Genomic DNA, 10,765 nt, shown 5'->3' with positions numbered 1-10,765 from the left:
TACACACAACCTGTCCTGCACAAGGTCACCTGCAGGTCCTTCCTGCTGGACTCTGGAGCCCAGACAGAGAAGGACACCCATTCATTCAGCTGTCAGTCATTCAGCAGCAGCAAACCCAATTATGTGTATTTTTAGTAATACTAGGTGAGAAACCTCCATAGTATGTAAAATATTAAAAGGAAATAAACCATACAATGCAGAGCATCTAAAAAGAGAGCTCGGGGTCACAGGCAAAAGTCAAATACAGGATCTTGATTAAAAAAGAAGAAAAAAAAAAAAAATCAATCAGCAGGCTGTCCCAAGGCATTTCACCTCTAATTGAAGAGTGAATTGTGTTTACTTACCTGCTCATGTTCTTGACTGTCTCTCAGCAAATGAATCGTGATTACACAATTACATACAATTCAGTGTTTGGCTTCCTTATGATCCCATAGGACTGGATTCCACACTTTAAGACACATATGTAAAAAGAAGACTGAACTCTGAAGGATATTCATTCATTGTATAGAAAAGAAAAATGTTTGTTTTAAATATGAGTTGTAGCCTTTCCAGTTCCTGCTTCCACAGCTGAAGCGCGTAAAGGAAAGGCCACTTGTCTTAAAATAAAAGCTCTTTCACATTCATATTAACAATGGTCAAGATTCAGATTAACAATGGCCCCCTCATAGTCTGCTGTCATCTTGAGTGTACCTAAAATCATACTATGACACATAGAGGTTTTACACACAGAAGGATCTCAGGCTTCTTCATAATGTGTACGCATAATTCTGGAGAGCACAACTCCCACCTATTTTAAAGGTGTTCAAAACTGATTAAAAATGCAGCTTAAGTGAAAAAAAGACACAGGCTTTTGTCTGGTAAACACATTTGTGACTCAAATACTGTCATTATGGAAGTGGAATGAGGAACTCCGTGCAGCATTTGTGAATGAAGAATAATTTATCAGAACAAGCTGGGAATTTGAGTGAACATGGAGATAATAATGAGAAATGCCACAGGAATTAAAACAAAGTTCTAAAAATTTCTGGCAAACCACTGTGCTGCATGTTTTAAGAGCCAGCCCCCTCAGATATATTATTCATCCCCACTACTTGCACATGATGGAACAGATTCTTTTTTTTGTTGCAAAATGGCATTATAGCTGGAGTACCAATAACTGGGTAGAGTATCTCTATGTAGCACAAGAATTGCTGAGTACTGTGGTTGTTACATCAATAACAACTGATCCTCCAGACAGTGGATGCAATATCATAGGACATCTGTGTCTCATATACAACTGTTGTACGGCTTCTTGAAGAGGTATGACTTAGTAGAGGCTTGCAGCAGTGGTGAATTGTGTTTGTGACATTACTGGTGCTAGGGACTGGAAAAGCACAAACTCAGTTTAAGATGATCCGTTACACCATTCATTGAACAGTTTCTGGGTGTCTACGCTACAATTTCTAGGTAGTTTTATCTGTTATGGTACAGCATGCTGAGACACAGCTATGTTGCCTTCTCATCAAACTCCCATAAGCCCATTAAGCATCATTCCCACCATGAGCTTCACCTGAAGTAAGACAATGCAGAACCAAAGGGAAATTCACTCACTCAGAAACAGAGAAGAGACCAAGCAGGTAGTAGAAACATGACCTTTCTCCATGAGGTCAAATAGCTTTATTGTGATTAAGCACTACAATACAGTATATATCCATAAAAAAACTCTATAGTGTATATAAATTATTCCTTCCATTCAGTAATTCCTTTTTTGTTTTCTTTTTTTTTTTTTTTTCATTTCCATTACAGCTTTGGTACAATGTGATTTTATTATATTTTTAAATACTTTTAGCTTCACAAACTCAACACAAAGTACAAAACTAATCCGAATCGGGGATATTACAATCTACACAGTGGTGTTCAGTGGTAGGAAAAAATCTTACCTCAATGAATTCATGTCACTAGCTAAGCTATAAAGGCATACCTAGCAGACATGACAAAAATATGCACCATTAACCAGCAAACATTTTTTTTTTTTCAAAATTTATTTTATTTTTATTTTATTTTTTTTTTACAGATTTTTCCAGCAGCAAATCACTTGAGCATAGTCAGTACTTATGTCCTCAACTGATTATCCTGTTGTGTTCCTCTCCATTTGAAGGCCATGTGTTATTTGTCAAATAATGCACCGCTATCCTCGTATATCCACTAAGCCACAGTGTCAGTACTTGACCTGCCACCCTGCATTGTTAATGCTCGCACAGTTTGTCCTGCAGCTGGCAGAAATAACTGGAACGTTATTGGAGGGGCAGTGTGGGGCAATCAACCGTAGGTTGTTCTGTGGGGCAGGAGGTATGACATTACAGTAGACAGGCATTCCAGTGGCTGTAAGTGTTCCTTGACCTGATTGATTAGGTAGCATGATTGGTTGTTGATATGATTGTTGCGGCAATCCTTGAGAACCCTGGGTCATTGGCACCTAGGTAGGAATACGGAGAGACATAGGGGGGAAAAAAAATAGCAATTACTAAACAAATTAAAGTAGGTCCCGAGTATCCCCAACTTCCTTCTGGCTGAATTTGAGTATACAACGTATTCTGCCAAAATGTGTCACTTTCTGCTGCTCAGAACTGTTCTCATCCCTGAGGATTTCCTTTGTTAGAGAAGGCTTAAAGAGAAATCCCTCTGCTCCCAGGTCTAGTAAGTGGCTCTGTCATGATCTAGCTGAATATTAATTTCTGGGATCAGTGCAAACAGAAGACTCAACTCTGGTATATCTAGGCCATCTAAAAGGTCTAAACCTTTAACTTGATCATTAACCTTTCAAACACATTTTCAATATAGTAATTCTGAAGATATAAGGGGAAAATTTTACCCACAAGCAATTTCCCCATTTCCAGCTGGGTTGCTGTAGTGTTTTCAGAGAAGCTGAGGGAAAAGCTGAATGGCTGCTCAATCAGTGCAACCTATTAAAATGAATTACATGCCATTTAGCTTCTTAACTTTCCTGAGGGACCAGCAGGAAACCTAAGCACAGGCCACCTGTCACAGGCTCTTGGCATATCTCACAAAAACCAGGTATAAAGATGGGGAAATAAGTTACAGACTTGGTAAAAATCAAGCCACTGCCTTCCCTCTTCCCAAAACCCAATAAACAAAAATCTATCTGGCAACAGCTTGTTATAGCAGACATGGTGAGAGCCTTGGCAGGAGTCTCCACAGATGAGTAATCTTTAACTGGATCAGGCAAAGCCCTCAATTTCATTACAGGAAACAATACTGCACTGTCAAAAAAAAACCAAAAACCAACAACCCAACAATGTTCCATCTTTTATATTTTAAGTTCATTTTCTTCACAGGAAGAAGTATAATTCCTTCATCCTTTGTGACATTTTATCCTCACTGCAGGCTGTAATAAATAGTTCATTTGAAGTATTCCCAATTCAGAATGAAAATTGAGAGTACTAATATGTTAACAGGAAGCAAAAAAACCCCCCTCATTTGACTTAGAAGCATATTTATCAAGAAGCCTCCTGCCACACACTGTCCTAAGGAAGTAATAAAGACCATTCTGCAATACAAGAACTTAATTCAATGAAGCACTTTCCAAGGAAAGCCGTGTTTCTTTACGCTCCCAAGTACCTGATAAGACGACATGGCTGGATACTGCACCATCATGCCTTGCACCTGATTTCCCTGTTGATTATTCATCAGGCTCTGGCTTTGGGGTGGCTGCTGCATTCCCATGAGACCCTGGAACCCCTGCTGCTGGTTCGGCAGGACAGGCTGGTACCCTGGAAGAAGAAAGACGTTTTTCAAATACCCTGTCGCTTGTAGGGGCAAAATTAAAACCCTTCTAAAGAATGATCCCATCGTTTCTCCCCATGTTCTTCAAAAAGTTGCTCTGTTTCTAGAGAAGCGTTTCTGGAAGGGAAAAGGGAAGGGGAATAAACAAATGGTGTGAGTTGACAGCCTTGGCAGGCTGACACGAGCGGGTAGCACACTTTCCTCATGCTCTTCAACCCTGGAGTAGAGACCACCTAGAGGGATGCCTGACTGCAGTGCAGGATGACAAAGCCCTGAGCAGACACAGGGTGCTGCTGCCTTCCGGACGCTTCCTCAGAGGCCAGAAAAACTCCCACCGACTTCAGAAACACCAGCATTTGGCCTTCACAGCCTAATCTGGGAGTTTTCTTTCAGGTCATGTTTCTTATCTTACCCTCTAACCTTTCTCATAATGCAGCTCCCTAGCACTGTGTAAACAAAGAAAGCTTTGTTTAGTCAAGAAGAACATCTGTATACACATTGGCTCCTACTTGCAAGGTTTTTCATACTATTAAAGCATAGAAGGGTCACTCTACTAGTTTTGTGTTTGGCAAAAGAGGAAAACCATAAATCAAGGAGTGTCTGGTCTTCCAAGTTGCTCGGTGGGAACGCTGCTGACACACGATTGACTGCACAGGGATGAGAAGTTGATGCTTCTGTTTCAATCTGCGATTGGCTCTGTGTTCAATCAAAGTCATCACAACATTGCAAATTCTCTGCTGGGACGGCTCCTCTAGGACTAATTGAGAAATGGGCAAAGTCTGGATGATCTGGAGAGCGGAGCTGCTAACGAGGCAGAAACATGGATGGGAAGGGAAGCACGAGTGTTGTGCTGCTTGGCAGCGACACCATCCAGCCCGAGAACGAGCCCTGCCGGATGGAAGTGGGTTGGCTGGGTGATGCTACTATTTAGAGATGAAGAATTTTGCAGGAAAAGTGGGGGAAAAAAAAGGAAGATGCAGAAAGATCCTGCCCTTGAAAAATGCAGCCAGCACAGTCATTATAAATCTATGAATAAATCCTCCTTAAGACATTCCGTGTCCTTTAGCACTCGTATTTTTTAACATGCAGTTATGCAGTGCACTATTAACTCTGTAGTGATGTTCTCAGAATAAGCATATTTCAGGAAAAGAATTATCAGAAGGAGCAATGCTGCGTTATTTTTATATGAAAAATGTATGTCACGTCTGCTCAATTTATATTCATGAATACAGTACATGGTTCAATATACTCGACGAATTGGAAATCATCACCTGGGTATTTCTTCATTATGTAAGAAAAAATAAAGTAACTAATGTCTCTGTTTCTGCCAGTCTATGGACAGCTTTCCTTCAAAATCTTTTCTGATGCCAGAGAAATGTCAGGTATCTCTGATCAATTTTTTGGCATTAAAGATGCCTTTCCACAGATATGAGATTAATGTCTCCAGTCAACTGAACAAAATAAAAAATTAATTCCATGTGTGATTAACTTGGCTGGGATATAATATCAAATATCTCCCAAATGCACCAGAATATTTTACATTCAAATTTTCTCCCTTCCTATGCACAAACACAGTGTCAGCATATTTTTTAGTCACAGAAATTACCAACATCAGCAGTGCTGTAACTGAGTTTACAGAAGGCTTATACAGCCATAATAAAATTGCAAGTCCTCTTCTGCTCTTCTGTATATCAATTATTGGGGGGAAGGGAGAGAAATGACAGAAATAAAAAAAAATGATCACTACTATTCTGGTATTTGCAAGAAGTCTAAGCAGAGAGGAGTCAACTGACAGGGGAAGAAACAACAGATAATTAATCTCATGGCATTTGCGCTTGTCAGAGTAAGTCCCAGATGTTGTAATGAACCATAGATTTATGGTAGATGAGGGATCAAGTGACATTGAATTGGGGAATGCAATCAAACATCAGGTTCTGGGCTCACAGAGTTGGACTATGATGCACTGGAACAGGGCAATGGACTGGTGCTCTGCAGAAGCAGACACACCATGGGGGTTAAGTGGAGAGAAGCCCTCCTGTTATCTCTAATAAAGATAATTGCATTACTATTACTTTAGTCAGACTACTGCTGATACTCTACTGTATGTTTGAACGTACAGTTGTCTCTTCACCTCAAGTTTGTGCTCCGCATTCTCCAAATATGACGAATTTATTGCCCAATACAGACATGACTATCAAAGTGAAACAAAAACCGAAGAAAATGACTCAATATCTACCCTTATGTTGAACATGTAGGCATCATCTCATAGGGGTATTAGAATAACATGTACCTCTGCCCTGAAAATTTCCTCTGTATTAGCCCGCACTGCTTAGCACACGGCACAACGACTCTATGTTTTAGGTGCAGGAACACAAAAAGGGAATGGGTTAAGAGCTGAGGTTCACTAGGCTATGGGTTATTATTTTAACAATCTCAGTATTCTTCAAAGAGTTCAGCAATTTCTCCTGCCCGTATGGCATGTGCACTCCTCACCCCTGTCCCAACAAGCAGAATCCTGCTTACAGCCCTGAAAGTCAGGAGAAGACCTTTCCTACTCCCTCTGTGAGCCCTATGCAATGCTCTGACCGCAGAGGGGTCTAAATACAAGGAGAAAAAATACTTCACGTGCATTCTAACACACTTCCAGTGTGATTACAGGGGAGCAAAGAGGTACTAAAGTAAGAATCTGATCACATTGTCTCCTGAATCTTCTTTGCCGTTAAGGGAAATGAAGTTACTTCTTTGGCTCAAAAGGAGGTGCTGTGGTCTCCTGACCTTTGTTCCCTTCACTTGCAAATGGAACAGAGATGTTTAAGAACGTTACTTGCCTGCTTGTATCCTTGCAAAGATGCTGGCTGTCATCTCTTCCTCACTTAATATTAATGGATATTTTTTTTTTAACGATCAGTTTAGCATCCAATGAAGCTATGCATGTCAGAACTTGTTGCAGAACCACAGCACAGCATTTGGTCAAAAGCCAGCATCCTCCTCAAGGCTCTGAAGCTCAAGTGAAGCCACTTCACTTTACCTGATAGCAAAGTCTGTCCCTTCACGATATTAAATATATGAAGAAAGATGCAAGTTCATCCATTTCACTGAACATAAAAACCTGACAAGGTACAAAAATATACTCCAACAGTGCAGAGGGGGTACAGAGAATTAAAAGATGAATTAATTTCTTTACCTGCAACAAGCTCTACAAGCAAGAAAAACACAGCAGCCCAAGTCCGTTCTGCCAGACGGCTTCTGTCTCAGTGCAAACGCAAGGGGAAGGAACTGGCTCTGTACGTGGCAATCCACTTGAACAAGAAGTCGTTAATAACAGAAATCAGCTGCTCTGAATTTCCTACCTTTGCAGCCCAAATTCTGCAACTCTGACTCTGCATGCCACATAACATCTGAAACAGATCCTTCAGTGTTTACTGTGTGCTGATGTCTTCATATGCTTTTGCGCACTGGCCAGGAACAGAACGGAGGTGGGAGAATTGAGACTCTGCATAACTGATAGTCTTAATATATCAACCTTTCCCAATGTTCATGAAACTATATCATTCTAGCAAATCTATCTTTTTTTTATTTCTTTTCTTTTGAGGGCACAGACTATCAGAGATTTATTTATTTTGCGCACACACAGTTTCAATCCTCAACTCAGCTCTGCCATGCTTTTGACATGTTATTTACTTTTCAATGACACGGAAATAACAGAGTGTTCTCCAAAGTCTTGGGAACCAACTGCAGTGCATGAAAAGCCAGGCATCGCTGGGCAGAGATGGACATTCTGGAGCTAACACAAGCGTCAGGAAAGAAGTGAGAACAGGAAATGGCACCACGCTTTCTGCAGCAAGAGTTTTCTTCATACTTGCTATTTTGCTCATTAGCTTTCATACTACATGAAGTGTAATCCTTAAAAGCCTCTTTACTGTCCCCTGAGAACATACATACGTGGGTTATTTTCTAATGGCAGTACACATCAGATGAACCATCCTATTACTGCAAGCTCCAGGGCCTCTTTACTGCAATTATATCATCCTGCTCTATGTTATCTCTGCTACAAAGGAGGATTTTTAAAATCAGGGCAAACATGAGAGACATTGTTAAACAACCAGAGGAACAAATCATGCACAGAATTTCAATGAACGCCTCAGAGGAAAAATAAGCCTTGCATTGCAGTGGAAATAGAAGAGGCCATCATACCATCAAGGTAATTCTCTGAACCTTTACAGCCTGCATCACCACGCTGACAGTCAGCTAACTTAAACATCCCAGGGGGAGAAAGACAGCACGAAAGACCCGCAAATGTTTTAATTTCTTAATGAGCCTATAGAGCTTAAAAGACAAAACACAGTGGTCTTACATCTCTGTCAGCAACGTCACCCAGAGCTGTAATTAAAGCATGTTTGGAGCTCTGCTGGCCTCAGCATACATCCTTCATGAACAACACATCCATGTTTAGAGGGACTGTTTCACTGCTCATTTTAGATTTGAAGCATCTATCAGCGAGATTGCTTTGTAATATGTATATCAGCACTCTGGGTAAAGAGGAATTGGCACTTTGGCTGGCAAGTGTGGCAGTCTGGCACAAGTCCCTGAACCACAAATCTTACTGCAGTCTCATTGTACTCTTACCACTCGGACAGAGTCTTTGCACCTAAGCCCATCTGATGCAAGTGCATAAATTCATGGTGGTTTTGCTGGGATTTGAGAGCTCAGCTGCTTCACAGTGTGGCAGTGGGAGCTGTTGCCCACAGCAAACCCCAAATGCAGGTACCTGGGCAACACACTGCAGTGGCTCCGGCACAAAAAGCCCCCAAAAATTTCCAAAGGGAAACCTCAGCAGGGCTAACTGGGCTGGGTGCAATGCTACACAGGTCTGGTCATGCTCCTGCCTGCTCTGCAACTACTGCAGTGCTTTTCTGGTGCCCCGTGCCCTCCCAGTACAGACCAGCTTAGCCTCCACTGCAACTGCCACCAGGAGCACTGGGAAGAGATTGCATTTGAGCTCCCATGGAAATGCCAAGGGGAGCAAGCACCACCTCTGGGTGCAGACACAAAGGAATACCCTGCAGTGTACTGAAAACAGTGTAACAGCAGATTCTGCACCCAGTCCCAAGTGCTGTGCTCACCACAAGGGCTTACCTTTTCAGAAGACTCCCCAAAACTGCTCAGGGCTGAGAACAGAGCTACAAAAATGATCTGAGGTCAGAAAGTGCTGGGAGACTTTGTCCTGGGAGACCTAATGAGCTCACTCGATGTTCAATTCAAAAGATGAAGGGGTATCTGCTGGTAAATAGTTCTTGAACAGAATAGAAAATGATATAATAAAAGTACGTGGTTGGAAGATAAACCTACGACTGTTCAGTTTAGAAACAAAATTCAAAGTTTCAACAGTCCCTATAATTAACAAGGGGGCAATTTACCCAGAGAGGAAGCACATTTGCTATCACCCAAAACCTCTAAAATGAGGATGGACAGCTTGCTAGAAGATATTCATCAGTTTAATAAGAAGTTCTGGGAATAAAGATATGATTAGAGTGTGCTCTGTGTCCAGTATTATTCAGAACATTAAATTACATGTTCCAGACTTGAAATACTTACAAAAATGTCAGCCAGTTAGCTCTTAACAGTTTTCCTGTTTCCTTCCAAGAAAAAGGACTAATTTTTTGCATGTGAGATGGGATCTTCTTCCCAGTCTCTCCTCCCTTTGATCACATACTGGCAATGCCACCCAATTCACTCCACAAGCAGAGTTCACCTATGTACAGTGGATGTTCTAAGGGTTATTTCTGGACTATTTTAGTTTACTTTGCCGTTGGTGCAGTAGTGCTCAGTAGGTTTTGTAGGCTGAAGAATCTGATCAGTATCAATGTCCATAATTTTGCTAGACTATTTTTTTCCTTTACTTTTAAAAATAAGCTATGGGTAAAGTACTCAAGTGGCTGGATGTAGCTTTTACTCTATAATTATAGAAACTTACAATGCCCATGATAAGTGACTAATAAGAGAAGAAAAAACGTCACTGTAAAACTACAATGCAGTCACGTACACATCAGTAAGTTTGGTAAAGTTTTTGGCAACTCATTTATTTGCCAAAAGCTTTGAGCTGTTCCAACCCAAAAGTACTTGCAAAACTAGAAGGAAGAAAAAAAATAAATAATGAAGCAAGCAGTTATTCTCAAACAGACCCTACATGTTACCTATAAAATACAGGAAAAGGAAGCCAGTGTGGGGATCCTTGTGTTTAGGACAGTTGGCTGAGCTGTGGGAGGTACATACTGAAATCCTTTCGCAGCACAGCTAAGAACAGGAATTTGAGGCAAGGGGTTTCTAGCAGCCAGAACAAAGCCCTCCTGGCTACAGGGGTCCGTCAGTCCCTCCTGTTGACACTCCTTACCTCACATGAGATACTCAAGTACTGGATTGCAACCAGATGTTTCACCTCCTACATGAACATTGTAATTACCAGCTACAAAATCTCCCCATATGCTGCTCGTTCCAAGGCGTTGGGCTCAGACCGGTTTCTCATGTCCAGGCGTTACGCGTTGGATTTGGATGGCTGCTGAGGAAATTGGGGGGAATCTTTTTCATTATGCAGTTGGTCATTAGCTGGCCAGTTTCACTGCAAAAGGATGGAATAAAAGTCTCATGGAGAACATAAAATTAAGCTATACGTTTAAGCTGATCTTGAATTTAGCCTCACCCCAAAGTGTCTGCAGTTTGTAAGACTCCCACAGAAGACACGCTAATTATCTTCCTGCTGCTGTGTCACTTTCTGTGTCAGTCTGAAGATTTAAACTGCATCTTGTGCAGCTGGAATCCAGAACACGTTGTAAACAATTTTGTAGTTTAAGCTTGGATCTAAAATCCAAGGCACGCTGCAAACCAAATCTGCTGCAGTTGATCAATCCATTCCTACTGTGTCTGCTTTCTCTCTACAATACATATAAAATGTCTTGACCTAGTGAGATATCTGGGTTTTGTGTTC

General features: G+C 41.2%; 1 long non-coding RNA gene across 1 annotated transcript; it reads right to left on the bottom strand.

Moving 5' to 3' along the window:
* Positions 1-1,620: 1,620 nt before the first annotated feature.
* LOC104529181 (uncharacterized) lies at positions 1,621-3,776 on the bottom strand. Its single transcript, XR_728059.1, has 2 exons — positions 3,619-3,776; positions 1,621-2,455 (listed from the first exon to the last, which is right to left on the bottom strand). It is a non-coding gene; the product is annotated as an uncharacterized LOC104529181 (long non-coding RNA).
* Positions 3,777-10,765: the final 6,989 nt, after the last annotated feature.

This window comes from Antrostomus carolinensis, unplaced genomic scaffold, assembly GCF_000700745.2.
Source record: "Antrostomus carolinensis isolate BGI_N321 unplaced genomic scaffold, ASM70074v2 scaffold8930, whole genome shotgun sequence".
Lineage (NCBI taxonomy): Eukaryota > Metazoa > Chordata > Aves > Caprimulgiformes > Caprimulgidae > Antrostomus > Antrostomus carolinensis.
Note: the sequence above shows the minus strand (reverse complement) of the source record. Positions and strands in the feature narration are given on the sequence as shown.